We start from the raw sequence: 11709 nt of genomic DNA, 5'->3' as shown, positions 1-11709 counted from the left end.
TGACTCATAACATAGCCGAATATTACAATCGGTAGGTTGTTTAAAAAAATAATCTACCGATTTCGTATTATCGGCTAGTTTTTATATTAATAATACTCCGATTACATCCATTACATAAAGTTCAAACGGCCTTAACCTTACAATTTCGTCAAAAGCACCTAAATCCATACTCCTAATTGACCATAAAAGTATTAAAACAGATCATAACTTCCAGTGACCATAGAAATTGTCCCTCTTGATTTTGTAGCATCCTTCATGTTCAAATCGTTTCCCGTAGAGGTCCACATACCGGCGATCCGCAAGATTTCTCTGAAATTACGAATGAGTAACAAGTTAGTACTAACTTTTGTTAATGTGAGTTGGAGTTACAGAGATACTTACTCGTTTTTCATACGTCCACCAAGGAAAAGCGTTCCTAACAAACCGTTCCTCATCTTCAAGTTTGTCAATCTCCTTATCGAGCGCATTCTTTCTCATCTTAATATCATTGGATGATCTTCGAATTCAATTACCATCTAAGGCCTCAAATACCATTAAGATACGGTTCCATATCTGCTCTTCGGATTCCGAATTGTGGAGCTTGTGAACACGATCATGAGCAGTTACCACAACCCACGCTCTATAAATAGCACAATCTTCTTCTTCTGCAAAAGCAATATCCATGTTTTTTGTTATGAAAATTAAAACTGAAGAGAGGAAAGAGTTTGGTGCAATTGGGGTGATAGATATGAGTTTCTTCATATAGGTTTAGGGTCCAACGGCTCTTTTTGTTTTTCCCAAAAACTCCAACGGCTAATTTGACGAAAGTTGAATGTGGAGAAACCAATAATCGATAGGTATTGTATTTAGCATATCTACCGATTATGGTAGCTTTCAAAATTTGAATTTGGAGCAACTTATAATCGGTAGGTTTTGTAATATATTTAACTCCCGATTAACGCTGCATCCAAAACACGAACCAAGTGGTTATGGCTGGCTGTGTACACTCCCGATTAATGAACACAAATCATTCTAATACTGCACCGACTACAATCGGAAGTCTGGGAAATATTTTGGCTTCCGATTGCAATCGGAGGATAACAATGTTATCATATCCTCCGAATATATAAGGGTAATTTCGCCATTACGCGAGATAAGGGCTGGCTACATTTTTCTTCTGGGTGACCTTTTTTGTTTTATTGTTGGCCCCTAAATCCTTTCGAGTGGCCCCTAAAAACGCGAGGTAAATTTAAATCTTTAAAAAGAAAAAGTTGTTATATTTTCATTTTCTAGTTGAGCCCGTAGTCACCTTCCGACTCTCCTCCTCACAGTCTAAAAATGTCACCATCTACTAAATCGTAGAGTTTAGAAAACAATGAACCCTTTTGGGTGAATGAGAGTGGTGAACGAAATGTCACTTAAGACATGAGGAGAGTAGAGCATTTCCTTGCGCCTATATCCAAATTTGAATAATTGAACCGAAGATAATATTTTAGAGAGGACAAATATTAGAACACCGTTGTCACGGTAAGGAAGGCCGACCTAAAAACACGAAACACCGTTGTAGTAGGAGTAAAATAAAAAATTTGATCCATGAAGACAAATGCAACCAATTTGCTTTTTAACAGAAAATCTTACCATGAGATATAATTTTCACAGAAACAGTAAGGATAGCATGGTAATTACAATAATTAATTTTATATATAGACAAGAGTGTGGCCACCTGCATATGCACGTGCTGAATCGATGGCTGGGAAACGATCAAGAAAGTGGGAATTCACTAATTCATGCACAACCCTGTTACATCGTAAAAGTTGGCTAAGCCTAATCTCGTTACTTTAAGAAGCATCAAATTCGATGTCCAGCTACTCTATCTACAGCACGTATTGCAAAGAGGCATGCATATTCAACAGGTGTTAATGAGGATAAAAAAAAAAGAAAAAAACGCAGCCCTAAACTTTTCTTTCTGTTTAGTTTTATCTTTCTCTCTCACCATTCTTAGATGCAGATTCAAACCTAGTGCGGTGGTGGCTCAAGACTTAACTCCTAAATAGAAGCGATCTCTTCGTTTCTCTTTTATTCTTCTCTCTTCTATTCTTTTCTACTCCCCTCACAGAAGCACAGCCATCGTTACCTATTTGCTAGTTTACAGTCGTTCATCTTGCTAGATTTGCAAAGAACAACCACACCACCTCCATCTTCTTCTTAACATTCACGTACGAACCAACATGATTGACGAGTTCATCAACAAATTATGGTAAAGGATTTCGCTCAAAATCCAAGAAGTTTCATTCTCTAATTATTATGAATCAGTATCATGTATCGTTTTATGTTCGTTTTCCTTTCCAATTTTGATTTTGTTCATATAAAATTACAAAATTGAAACCTTAGATTTTTCTAATTTGGGTTTATTTTTTATTCTACTGATTTCATGGTTTTCATTATATTAATCACAAAGTGTATGTTTTTGTGATTCTGCGGTTTATATCTTTACTGGGTTTGTATTAGATTTTGATTCAATCTTATTTTTGTTGTATAAATTTGATTGTTCATTGAAAAGTATTCACCACAGCAAGTATGGAACCTGCACTAGTGGGTTATTGAAATGAAGAAATGGGAAGAATAGCAGTGGTGTGTTACTGTTGTAAATGGGGTTCTGTGTTGTTGTGTGTTTAATTGAAAATAATAAATGTTTGAGCTCAATTGATTTTAAGCATGAATTGGTGACGGTGGTGCTAGGTGACGGTGGTGTTTCTGGTGGTGGTGGTGACGGCGGTGATGGTTGTGGTCGGTGAAGAAAGGAGGTGGTGGCGGAGCTGCTGGAGTGTTAAAAAGAAGAATAAAGAGAAAGGTCGAATAATCACAGAAATCTGAACGGCTCACATCAATTCAATTCCGTGTTTTTGAGCTATCTGATCCAACAGACCAGATCTAAATGGACACAGAAATTCTTCTAAATCTTTTTGCAATTTGCGTTAGAGGGTCCACGGTGGACGATCAAACCTATAATTATGGTCCATAGAAGAGACACAACGGGACGGAGTAAAGACTAAAAACCGGATCAAAACCAAATTCCAGACTATATTTAGTCTGGGATCAAGACCAAAAATATATATAGTCGAGCGACCGTATAATGTTCGTTTATCACCGGGCGGGTATATAATGTGATCATGCTGATGAGGCGTGCATATAATGTGATCATGCTGATGAGGCGTGCATATAATGTGATCCTGGTGATGAGGAGTGCATATAATGTGATCCTGGTGAGGCGTGCATATACAGTTTGCCGGCTGGCTGATTAGGCGTTCATATAATGTGATTATGTGATGTGATCCTGTGATGGGACTGGCATATAATATGATCCTGGTGATGGGACGGGCATATAATGTGATCCTGGTGACGGGGCGGGCATATAATGTGATCCTGGTGTATACTTTTTCTTAGCTACCAAATTTACTCTTCCACCCTAGTGTAACACCACAGACTAAACTTAAATTTGGTCGTTTTTTTTTTGTCTTTGGTTATGATCGCATCACTGCAGTTGCTCTTAGGGTCCATTTGATAAAAAAGTGGCCATAAAATTGACTCCCTCTCTACGAGCCCGAAGGCCCAAATATGAACCTGGTCTTTTCTATGGCCTAGTACAAATTGGACAACTGTGGCTTCGATATTCGTAAAAGCATGGGCCTGATATAAACAGTATAAAAAACTAAAATTAGAGCAATGTAGTAGAAGAGAGGAGAGAATTTTGTTAAGCTTTTGTGTGTTCATACAAGTAGGGAAAGACCTCTTATATAAGTTCCACCACGAAGGTAATAACAACATTAATTACACCATGACTATGGAGGTTACAAGAGTTACTGTAACACTCCATATTTTTAGCATGGCGTGTAGTCAAAGGTGTGTCATGGCCTGAATTGAAGCTTCATCTCAAGTTTTTGTTGCGTGTTAAGAGGAACATTGGCCTAAGACCAATATGACGGCAAGCATTGCCGTTGCTAAGGCATATTGGCCTATCGCACCAAAATGGCACATTATGTTTGACAAGGGTCAATATCGCACCAAATGGTGCATCATGCCAGAGCAGGCTGGCCGAGACAATGTACACCATCATGGTTGTGAATATTGGAATTGGCCTAAGGCCAATATCGCATCACAATGATGCATTAGGTCATAGCAGGCTGAACGAGGCAATGTACAGCCAACGCAGGCTGGACGATCATATGGATGGACATTGGAGTTAGCCTATGGGCCAAAGTTGAAAATACAACCATCATGGCGCTTCACATCTCCGATCCATGGAAACGTCCAACAAGCACCTCAAAAATGTGACTTGGTGAATGTCAAACTGATCACCCAGTTTAAGTTGTAAAAATGTCAATAAGACATATATAGGGAGGTGCAGTTGGTTGAAGGTGCATACGCGGACTATGGACTAGTAAGCTTCACAACATAGCCAGAAGAGCATAAAGAATCTGTAGGCCTTATTTATAGCTGCGCAGACTTGCCAATGAGACATATGATGTGAAGGCATCACTATGCCATGCTGCGGAGTAAATATGCATCACCATAATGCATTTTGATGGAATGACCTATACGGACCAGGCTATTATTGCTTGGCCACGGGGTTGCAACACAAGCTGCTTAAGTTGTTGTCCCTTCGAGGGTGAACTGCAATCCGTACTTGATCCCTTTAGAGTAGGGAAGGGTACATATGCAGTCGCAATGAGTTGCAACATTGTAGGTACAGAACGTTGTCGCTCATATCATCTAATTGCGAGATGATTGCAACGTATTGGCCTCTCATATCATCTGGCTCGGTAATGCGATGCAAGAGACGATTGTGGCCAAAATTGATGAGGCGAGTTGCATTTAACTCCTTGGATGCTCATACTTCATATTAAGGCGTTCGACGTGTGCCAGGAAAGTTAGCGGAGCTTGCATAAGCCTACAACATGAGCCTGATTAATGCACCCTTACCACGACCAAGATCAGTTCATGATTTCAGCAATGCCTAAGATAAGTAATAAAGGTGGAATTAGCCTGCAACGACCTATTCACAAGTCTAAGGAATGTACCATGCCTGGAAAAGTCTCGGAAGCTAGTAATGCATTGGAAATGACTTTTATGGCTTTATACCCTTCGCAGAACAAGGGTAAATTAGAATAGTGTGGAAACTAAGTTAGTTGTATCATGCTTGTTGAGCATGCTATCAAGGACAAATGGGCCTGCATTTTCCTGGCATGAAGAAGTATTTTAATGCTCGGTTAGTAGCATTAGAGTGACACATAAGGGAGTTATGACCTGCGCCCCCTGGCACGATAGGAGTAATTTTCCGATCCGTCTTAGTTATCAAATTAACACCTACTAAGTGGGTAGTAAGTGTTTAATTAGTGTTGGGTTAGTGTAGTGGTGGTTCATCTCCTTAAACATTTCATAACGGGACCAGCATTTTATTTATTTTTATCTTTTAAGTTATGGATTGAGGTTATAAGAGTTAACAATCTTAAATAGAGGATGAGGAAAAGTACTGCAGGGTGACGAGGTGTCAAACTCATAAAAGATATATTCCTTACTTTTCTTACAGTAATAAGTAGCACAATAATAAGCAGGTTCGTTCCTAAGGGAGAGTTGAGCTAAAGTTGTCGATTTAATTTCTGAATATATGAATAATGCATAAAATATAAAACAAATGTGAATGTGAACAATGAAGATGAGAATAATTAGGGGGTATTCCTCCACTAATGAACATGAATCTCCTTCAAAATACGTTTATTAACAATCCTAGACAAGTTATAAGTTCAACAAGTCTATTAAACTCCAAAGTCACTTTGTAGAATAAGTTATCTACTCGTTTCTAGTCAATCAAGCCACTCTGAATAAGCTCTCTAGTGTAACTACTCGAACCAGAATTGTTAGAGCATAGCTCGGCCGACCTCTCATGCGTTGCTATATCAAGCATGTTTGTCAATGTTAGTGATCAAAACTATGAGTCTTGATTTCTAGTATACATAGCTAAGTCTCGGACTAGGATAGAAAAGTGCATTTGAGCTCAAGGACTTCATGGCGATTCATCATACAACGACGAAGATCTACACAAGGAACCGTGGAACTTCATCAATAACAAGGTATGTGGAGACTTGAACTTATCTATCACTCAAAAGTCTATCTGTTCTATCTCCTACTTCTTATGAGACAAAAAGTCGTATGCTATATAGACTGGGTCATACACATTTGATATTTCGAGCCGAGTATATCTCGCCTATCTATATCTCGAAATCATGTGCTGGTAAAGCGTTTCGCTTTGATCAAGTTTATCTTCACCTAGTGACGAAAGTCATGAAAAGTTTCAATTACTTTGAGAATTGATCTGACGTGAAACGGTATGTGAATAACGTCTATATAATGTCCTCTGAGAATGTCTCAATGATTGGAATTAGAGTTTAGATTACATAACCATGTATTCCTTAATCCGAAGTTTTCGAACTTTGTTGATTGAGAGAAACCGGAGGAATTGGCTTTGCCAAGTCCGCGAACCCAGTCCGCGAAATGACGGAAGTTCTCTTACCGAGAATTTCTGCTGGGATTTTCCAAAAACTCGTTTGCGTGTTTAGTCCGCGAACTCAGTTCGCGAACCTAGTCCGCGAACTGGCGGAAGTCTCTTTGCCAAAATTTTCTGTTGAGTTTGGAAAACTCTACCGGTTGTCTTAAGTCCGCAAACTTGTTTGTGACATTAAGTGGTTATGATCTAAAGATGTGCTATGAACATGAAACTTAAATTACTAAGGAATGCTTTATGCAAACCGTAGATATAAAGTTCATGAGACGATTCATCGAATCGAATCATCTTTATTTCAATTGTGTCTTGTGTAGTTACATAAGATCTCATAGCAATTGAACAACCTCTAACTAATACATTTGAGTCAATTGAACTAGTTATGGTGAAGAAGAACTAGGTTAATATGAAATGCTCATATGGTTAACCTTTTGGGTTACTATGTTGAACCAACATACACGTACACGTTTGGGCACGGTTTTCACAAACCCAGTAAACGTCTACCCAAGTGTGTGTGACAAACTAAGTTTTCGATCTAACGGTTGAGAAATATTAGCTTGAATCTAAATCAGGTTTTCATCTAACGGTGAATATGGATTGCTTTGTAACTAAGGCAAAACCCTGATTTGAAGGCTATATAAAGGAGACATCTAGCATTGTGCAAAACTAATCCCCACACGTCTGTGTGATACTAGTGCGCTCGCTAGAGTCGATTCTCCTTTAACCTTTGGTTTTCTTCTCTAAAACCAGGTTAACGATTTAAAGAATTCATTGGGATTGTGAATCCAGACCGATACTACTTTTATCATAGTTGTATGATCTGATCTTGCATCTTCTATCGTACGAGTGCAATCTTTGATTGGCTTGAGATCGTGAGAGTTCTCCGATAGGCAAGATAAAGAAGTCACAAACATATTCGTCTCACTGTTTGTGATTCCTCGACAAACCGCTTGTATAGTCAAGAAGGATTGTTGAGAGGTGATTGATTAATCTAGGCTGTTCTTCAGGAATATAAGACCAGATTATCAATTGGTTCCTGTTCACCTTGATTTTATATCTTAAGACGGAACAAAACCTAGGGTTTTTCTGTGGGAGACAGATGTATCCTTTGATAGACTTTTCTATGTGAGACATATTTGTTTATTATCAAGTATGCGATTTTGGGTTGCAACAACTCTTAGTTGTGGGTGAGATCATCTAAGGGAATCAAGTGCGCAGTATCCTGCTGGGATCAGAGGCGTAAGAGTACAACTGTACCTTGGATCGGCGGGAGACTGATTGGGGTTCAACTATAGTCCAGTCCGAAGTTAGATTGGAGTAGGCTAGTGTCTGTAGCGGCTTAATACAATGTGTATTCAATCTGGACTACGTCCCGGGGTTTTTCTGCATTTGCAGTTTCCTCGTTAACAAAACTTCTGCTGTCTGTATTATTTCTTTTCCGCATTATATTTTTTATATAATTGAAGTAATACAGGTTGTGCGTTTAATATCATCAATTGTAAATCCAACCTTTGGTTGTTGATTGATATTGATTGATCCTTGGATATTGGTCTTTGGTACCGTCCAAGTTATTCCTTGTGTTTGATTAAAGACTCGCTATTGTTTTAGCTAGAGTAAATCAAAACAAGTGAGAGATATTGACTCCTTGAGATACTTTGATCTAGATTGAGTCTGACTGTCTAGTTGATTCTCTAGCAAAGTATTTCGGAGTTAGTACATACAGTTTGCTAAGCGGAATATTGGGTGGTGTTGTTAGACCTCCGCTTTTTCAATTGGTATCAGAGCAGTCAAACACATTAACGACCTCACAAGTCTGTGTTTTTAGCGATCTGACTCTATGGACAGAGGTGTTATCTCTACTAACGTACCACCAGTCTTCGATGGATCCAATTACTTATGGTGGAAAATTGCTATGCGAGCTTTTCTTCAATCGCGTAATTTTCCATCATGGGTGTATGTGGTTAATGGATATGATGCTCCCGTTGTGGCAGTTGGTTATGTAAACGTTCCCAAACCTATTGGTGAATACACCGCTGTTGACATAACTGTTGCAAAGCAAAATTCCGACGGTTTGAATGCTATCATACATGACATTACCCACAAATCTTCAACATCATGTGACAAACTGCACTAGGTCTAAAGATGCTTGGGATATCTTAGAAACCGTATTTAAAGGAAACTCCAGTGAAAAGGATGCTAGGCTTCAAAACCTTAATTCTGATTGGGAGAACCTTCGTATGGCAGATGAAGAAACATTTGATGAGTTTAATCACAAAGTGTCTGAAATTGTTAATGCATCTTTTGCATTGGGTAAGAATATTCCTGAAAAGGACATTGTGATGAAAATTCACAGGTCGCTGCCATCTAGATAAGAGACTAAGAAGCATGCCATCGTTGAGGGGAATAACCTCGATAATCTTTCCAGAAACACCTTGGTTGGAAAGCTTAAGATCTTTGACCATGAGCATACATCCAAAGTCGGTAAGGATGTTGCCTTTAAATCACAAAAGAACACTAAATTACTTGTCAAAGATAAGAGTGTTCATGTCTCTGAGGATGATTTTTCGGATGAAGATCTTGACAAATCAGTCTCCTTGATCACAAGACAGTTTAGGGATCTTCTATTGAAGAGAAGTAAACGGTTTTCAAGAGACAAACCTAAGTCATCAGACAAACCTCACAGTCGCGTACCTCCTAAAAACAGGGATGCTGACGAGGCTGATGACGAGGACATGCCTCAGTGCTTTAAGTGTAAGGGTTTTGACCATTTTGCTAACGTATTCCCAAATTGTAGAAAATACACTGGGAACAAAGGTCTAGCTGTAACACTTGATGAAATGTCTGAAACCTATGATCCGATGAAGATAGGAAATCAAGTGTAGGGCTTCTTTGTGAAAACATCGATTTTGATACTTGTAGAAATACATATATCAACCTCAATGGGTTCAGAGAAGAGGGAAACCCAATCAAGCTGGAAGATTCACTGAATACGATAACTGGAAACCCTATCAGTGATGTTTCAAGATCAACTGTATGTCTAGCTTCTTTCACATCTCAGATGCCTGAATACTATCCAAGATTGACGTGCTCGTTTTGTTCGATGAAGGGACACGAACTATCAAGGTGTTACAAATACAAGCACCAAATGAGGCATGCTAGCAAACTTAAACGAAGAGCAGATCAATTAGCAAGGAAGCTGAAACTTGCTCAGAAGACCGCCGAGGTATGTAGGATCTTATCTTCGTCTAATAAGTTGGTTTCCAAGGATAGAATAAGACCATTTGAAAATAAAATATGGTCAAATCATTTTGATAGACAAATATCAGAGGATTCCTCCCATGAGGAAAAAGATGGAAAAATCGTTGTTCATCGCAACACAACTTGATTGTGTTGTTGGGAAAATCTTGTCTCATGTGCCTGTTCGAAAAGAGACAAGATTGAGTGTTGATCCAGGCTTCAGAAAAGTTTTTCCTTCTTTTCTTAGATTTGTTATTTTTTTTGTCTATCAAATAAAAGAAATGGTTATTATCGATAATTCTACTCTTTATAAGGGTTTTAGAGTTGGGCGTATACGAACCTGTCAATAGGTTTCGAACCCTACATTCCTTTTTCCTTTTGACATCCTTTATAGGACTGCTTGTTGAGTTAAGTGATTCCATCACACAAATCCAGTTGTTCATAACTGTTCTCAAAGCACTATGTCGTCATATGGAAAGGATGTCAACATGATTCTTAAGTCTTCAATCAAGGAAAAAGAGAAATCTCCTGGTTCTAAGTCCCTGAAAAGAAAAAGAAGGAATACAAGAAAACGCAGGGCTGTTCCTTCTAACTCTCAGAAGTTTTCTGATGTTCTTGATGAGTTAAAGGAAATAAGAAGGGATATTTATGAAATAAAGACATTCGTGTCTATATCTTTGGAAATTCAGAGGACCCTAATTCGACCTCTTCATCCAAGACAGTTCGTGGGTATTGACACTTATCTCCGTGAACCTTATGTCCCGATGGTTGTCGATAACAAGGAGTTCGGGAATGATAAAGAATTTCTCAAAGGAATTGTTGCCTAATATGTCTTCTTTTTGGATCAGTTGGAAGAATAACTAGAGCTTTGAATAGCGATGATTGTGACTACACATAACTATTTTTGTTTTCATCTTCTTATGCTTTTTTTTTAGGTTTATTTGGTTTTTAAATTCTAAAAATATTTGGAGGATGATATTATTGCAGTATTAATCTGTTTTGAAGTACTGCAATATTTTTTATGGGATATGTATTGTTTGCGTCCGTGAACTTGAAGGTCCCATATTTTGTCAAAAGTAAAGTCGTTCATAAATTGGTGTTCGTATTGATGAAAGGACAAATGTACTTTTGACAATTACAAAAGTTATGCCTATGCAGTCATTTATTTGATGGAAAATAGGATGAAATCTTTTGTTTGAAAAGGATAAAATCTATTATGTCGTTATGCAAATAGTGATGGAAAATAGAATAGATCCTTGTATGTTATCCACGGTATTGATCTTCATTGATCCATTTTGTTATGTTTTACCGTGAAGGCTCCATTGTGTATCTTATGTTGAGCACCTTACAACTACGTCGATTAATATTGGCCTTGTGGTTGTTCCATGAGATGCTATATGTTGAGCATTCTTGAACTAAATTAATCATCTTGATTGGTTATTTAGTTATTTGCTCCGAAAGTCTTCTTTTGTCGAGCAAAATCTTTTGACAATTATATTGATTGCTTCGGTGATTAGTTTGGTTGTGTATTCCAATTAGATTAATTATAGGTTCTCTTGTAATTAATCTAGTTGAGTTTTTCATATATTCCACAAGTTCTTGTGTTGAGTATATGAACGACTATACTAATCATGTTCTATTGGTTGATGTAGTCGTATATTCCGTAAGGTTTTCCTTATGTTGAGTATTTAAACGATTAAGGTGGTCATCTCCGTGTGGTTATCTTAGTCGTAGCTCCGCGAGTCTTCTTATGTTGAGCACAATCAATTAAATTGATCACTTTTGTGGTTTGATTTAGTTGCGTATTCCAATTAAATTAATCATGGATTTACTTGTGATTAATTTTATTGAGTTTTGGATATAGAAAATCATTTACATGGTTTTTGTTGTCCAATTAAAAATCCTTCTTTTCTTTCGAAATTAAGGTCGCTCTTGTT

The 11709-nt window shown here is 37.9% G+C and overlaps 1 long non-coding RNA gene across 1 annotated transcript; it reads left to right on the top strand.

The window, feature by feature from the left end:
* Positions 1-1874: 1874 nt before the first annotated feature.
* On the top strand, positions 1875-3443 carry LOC113309378. Its single transcript, XR_003340553.1, has 2 exons — positions 1875-2236; positions 2719-3443. It is a non-coding gene; the product is annotated as an uncharacterized LOC113309378 (long non-coding RNA).
* The last annotated feature ends 8266 nt before the right edge of the window (positions 3444-11709 follow it).

Source organism: Papaver somniferum, chromosome 9 (assembly GCF_003573695.1).
Source record: "Papaver somniferum cultivar HN1 chromosome 9, ASM357369v1, whole genome shotgun sequence".
NCBI classification, from domain to species: Eukaryota; Viridiplantae; Streptophyta; class Magnoliopsida; order Ranunculales; family Papaveraceae; genus Papaver; species Papaver somniferum.
The sequence above is the reverse complement of the archived record's forward strand: the minus strand, read 5'-3'. Positions and strand labels throughout refer to the sequence as shown.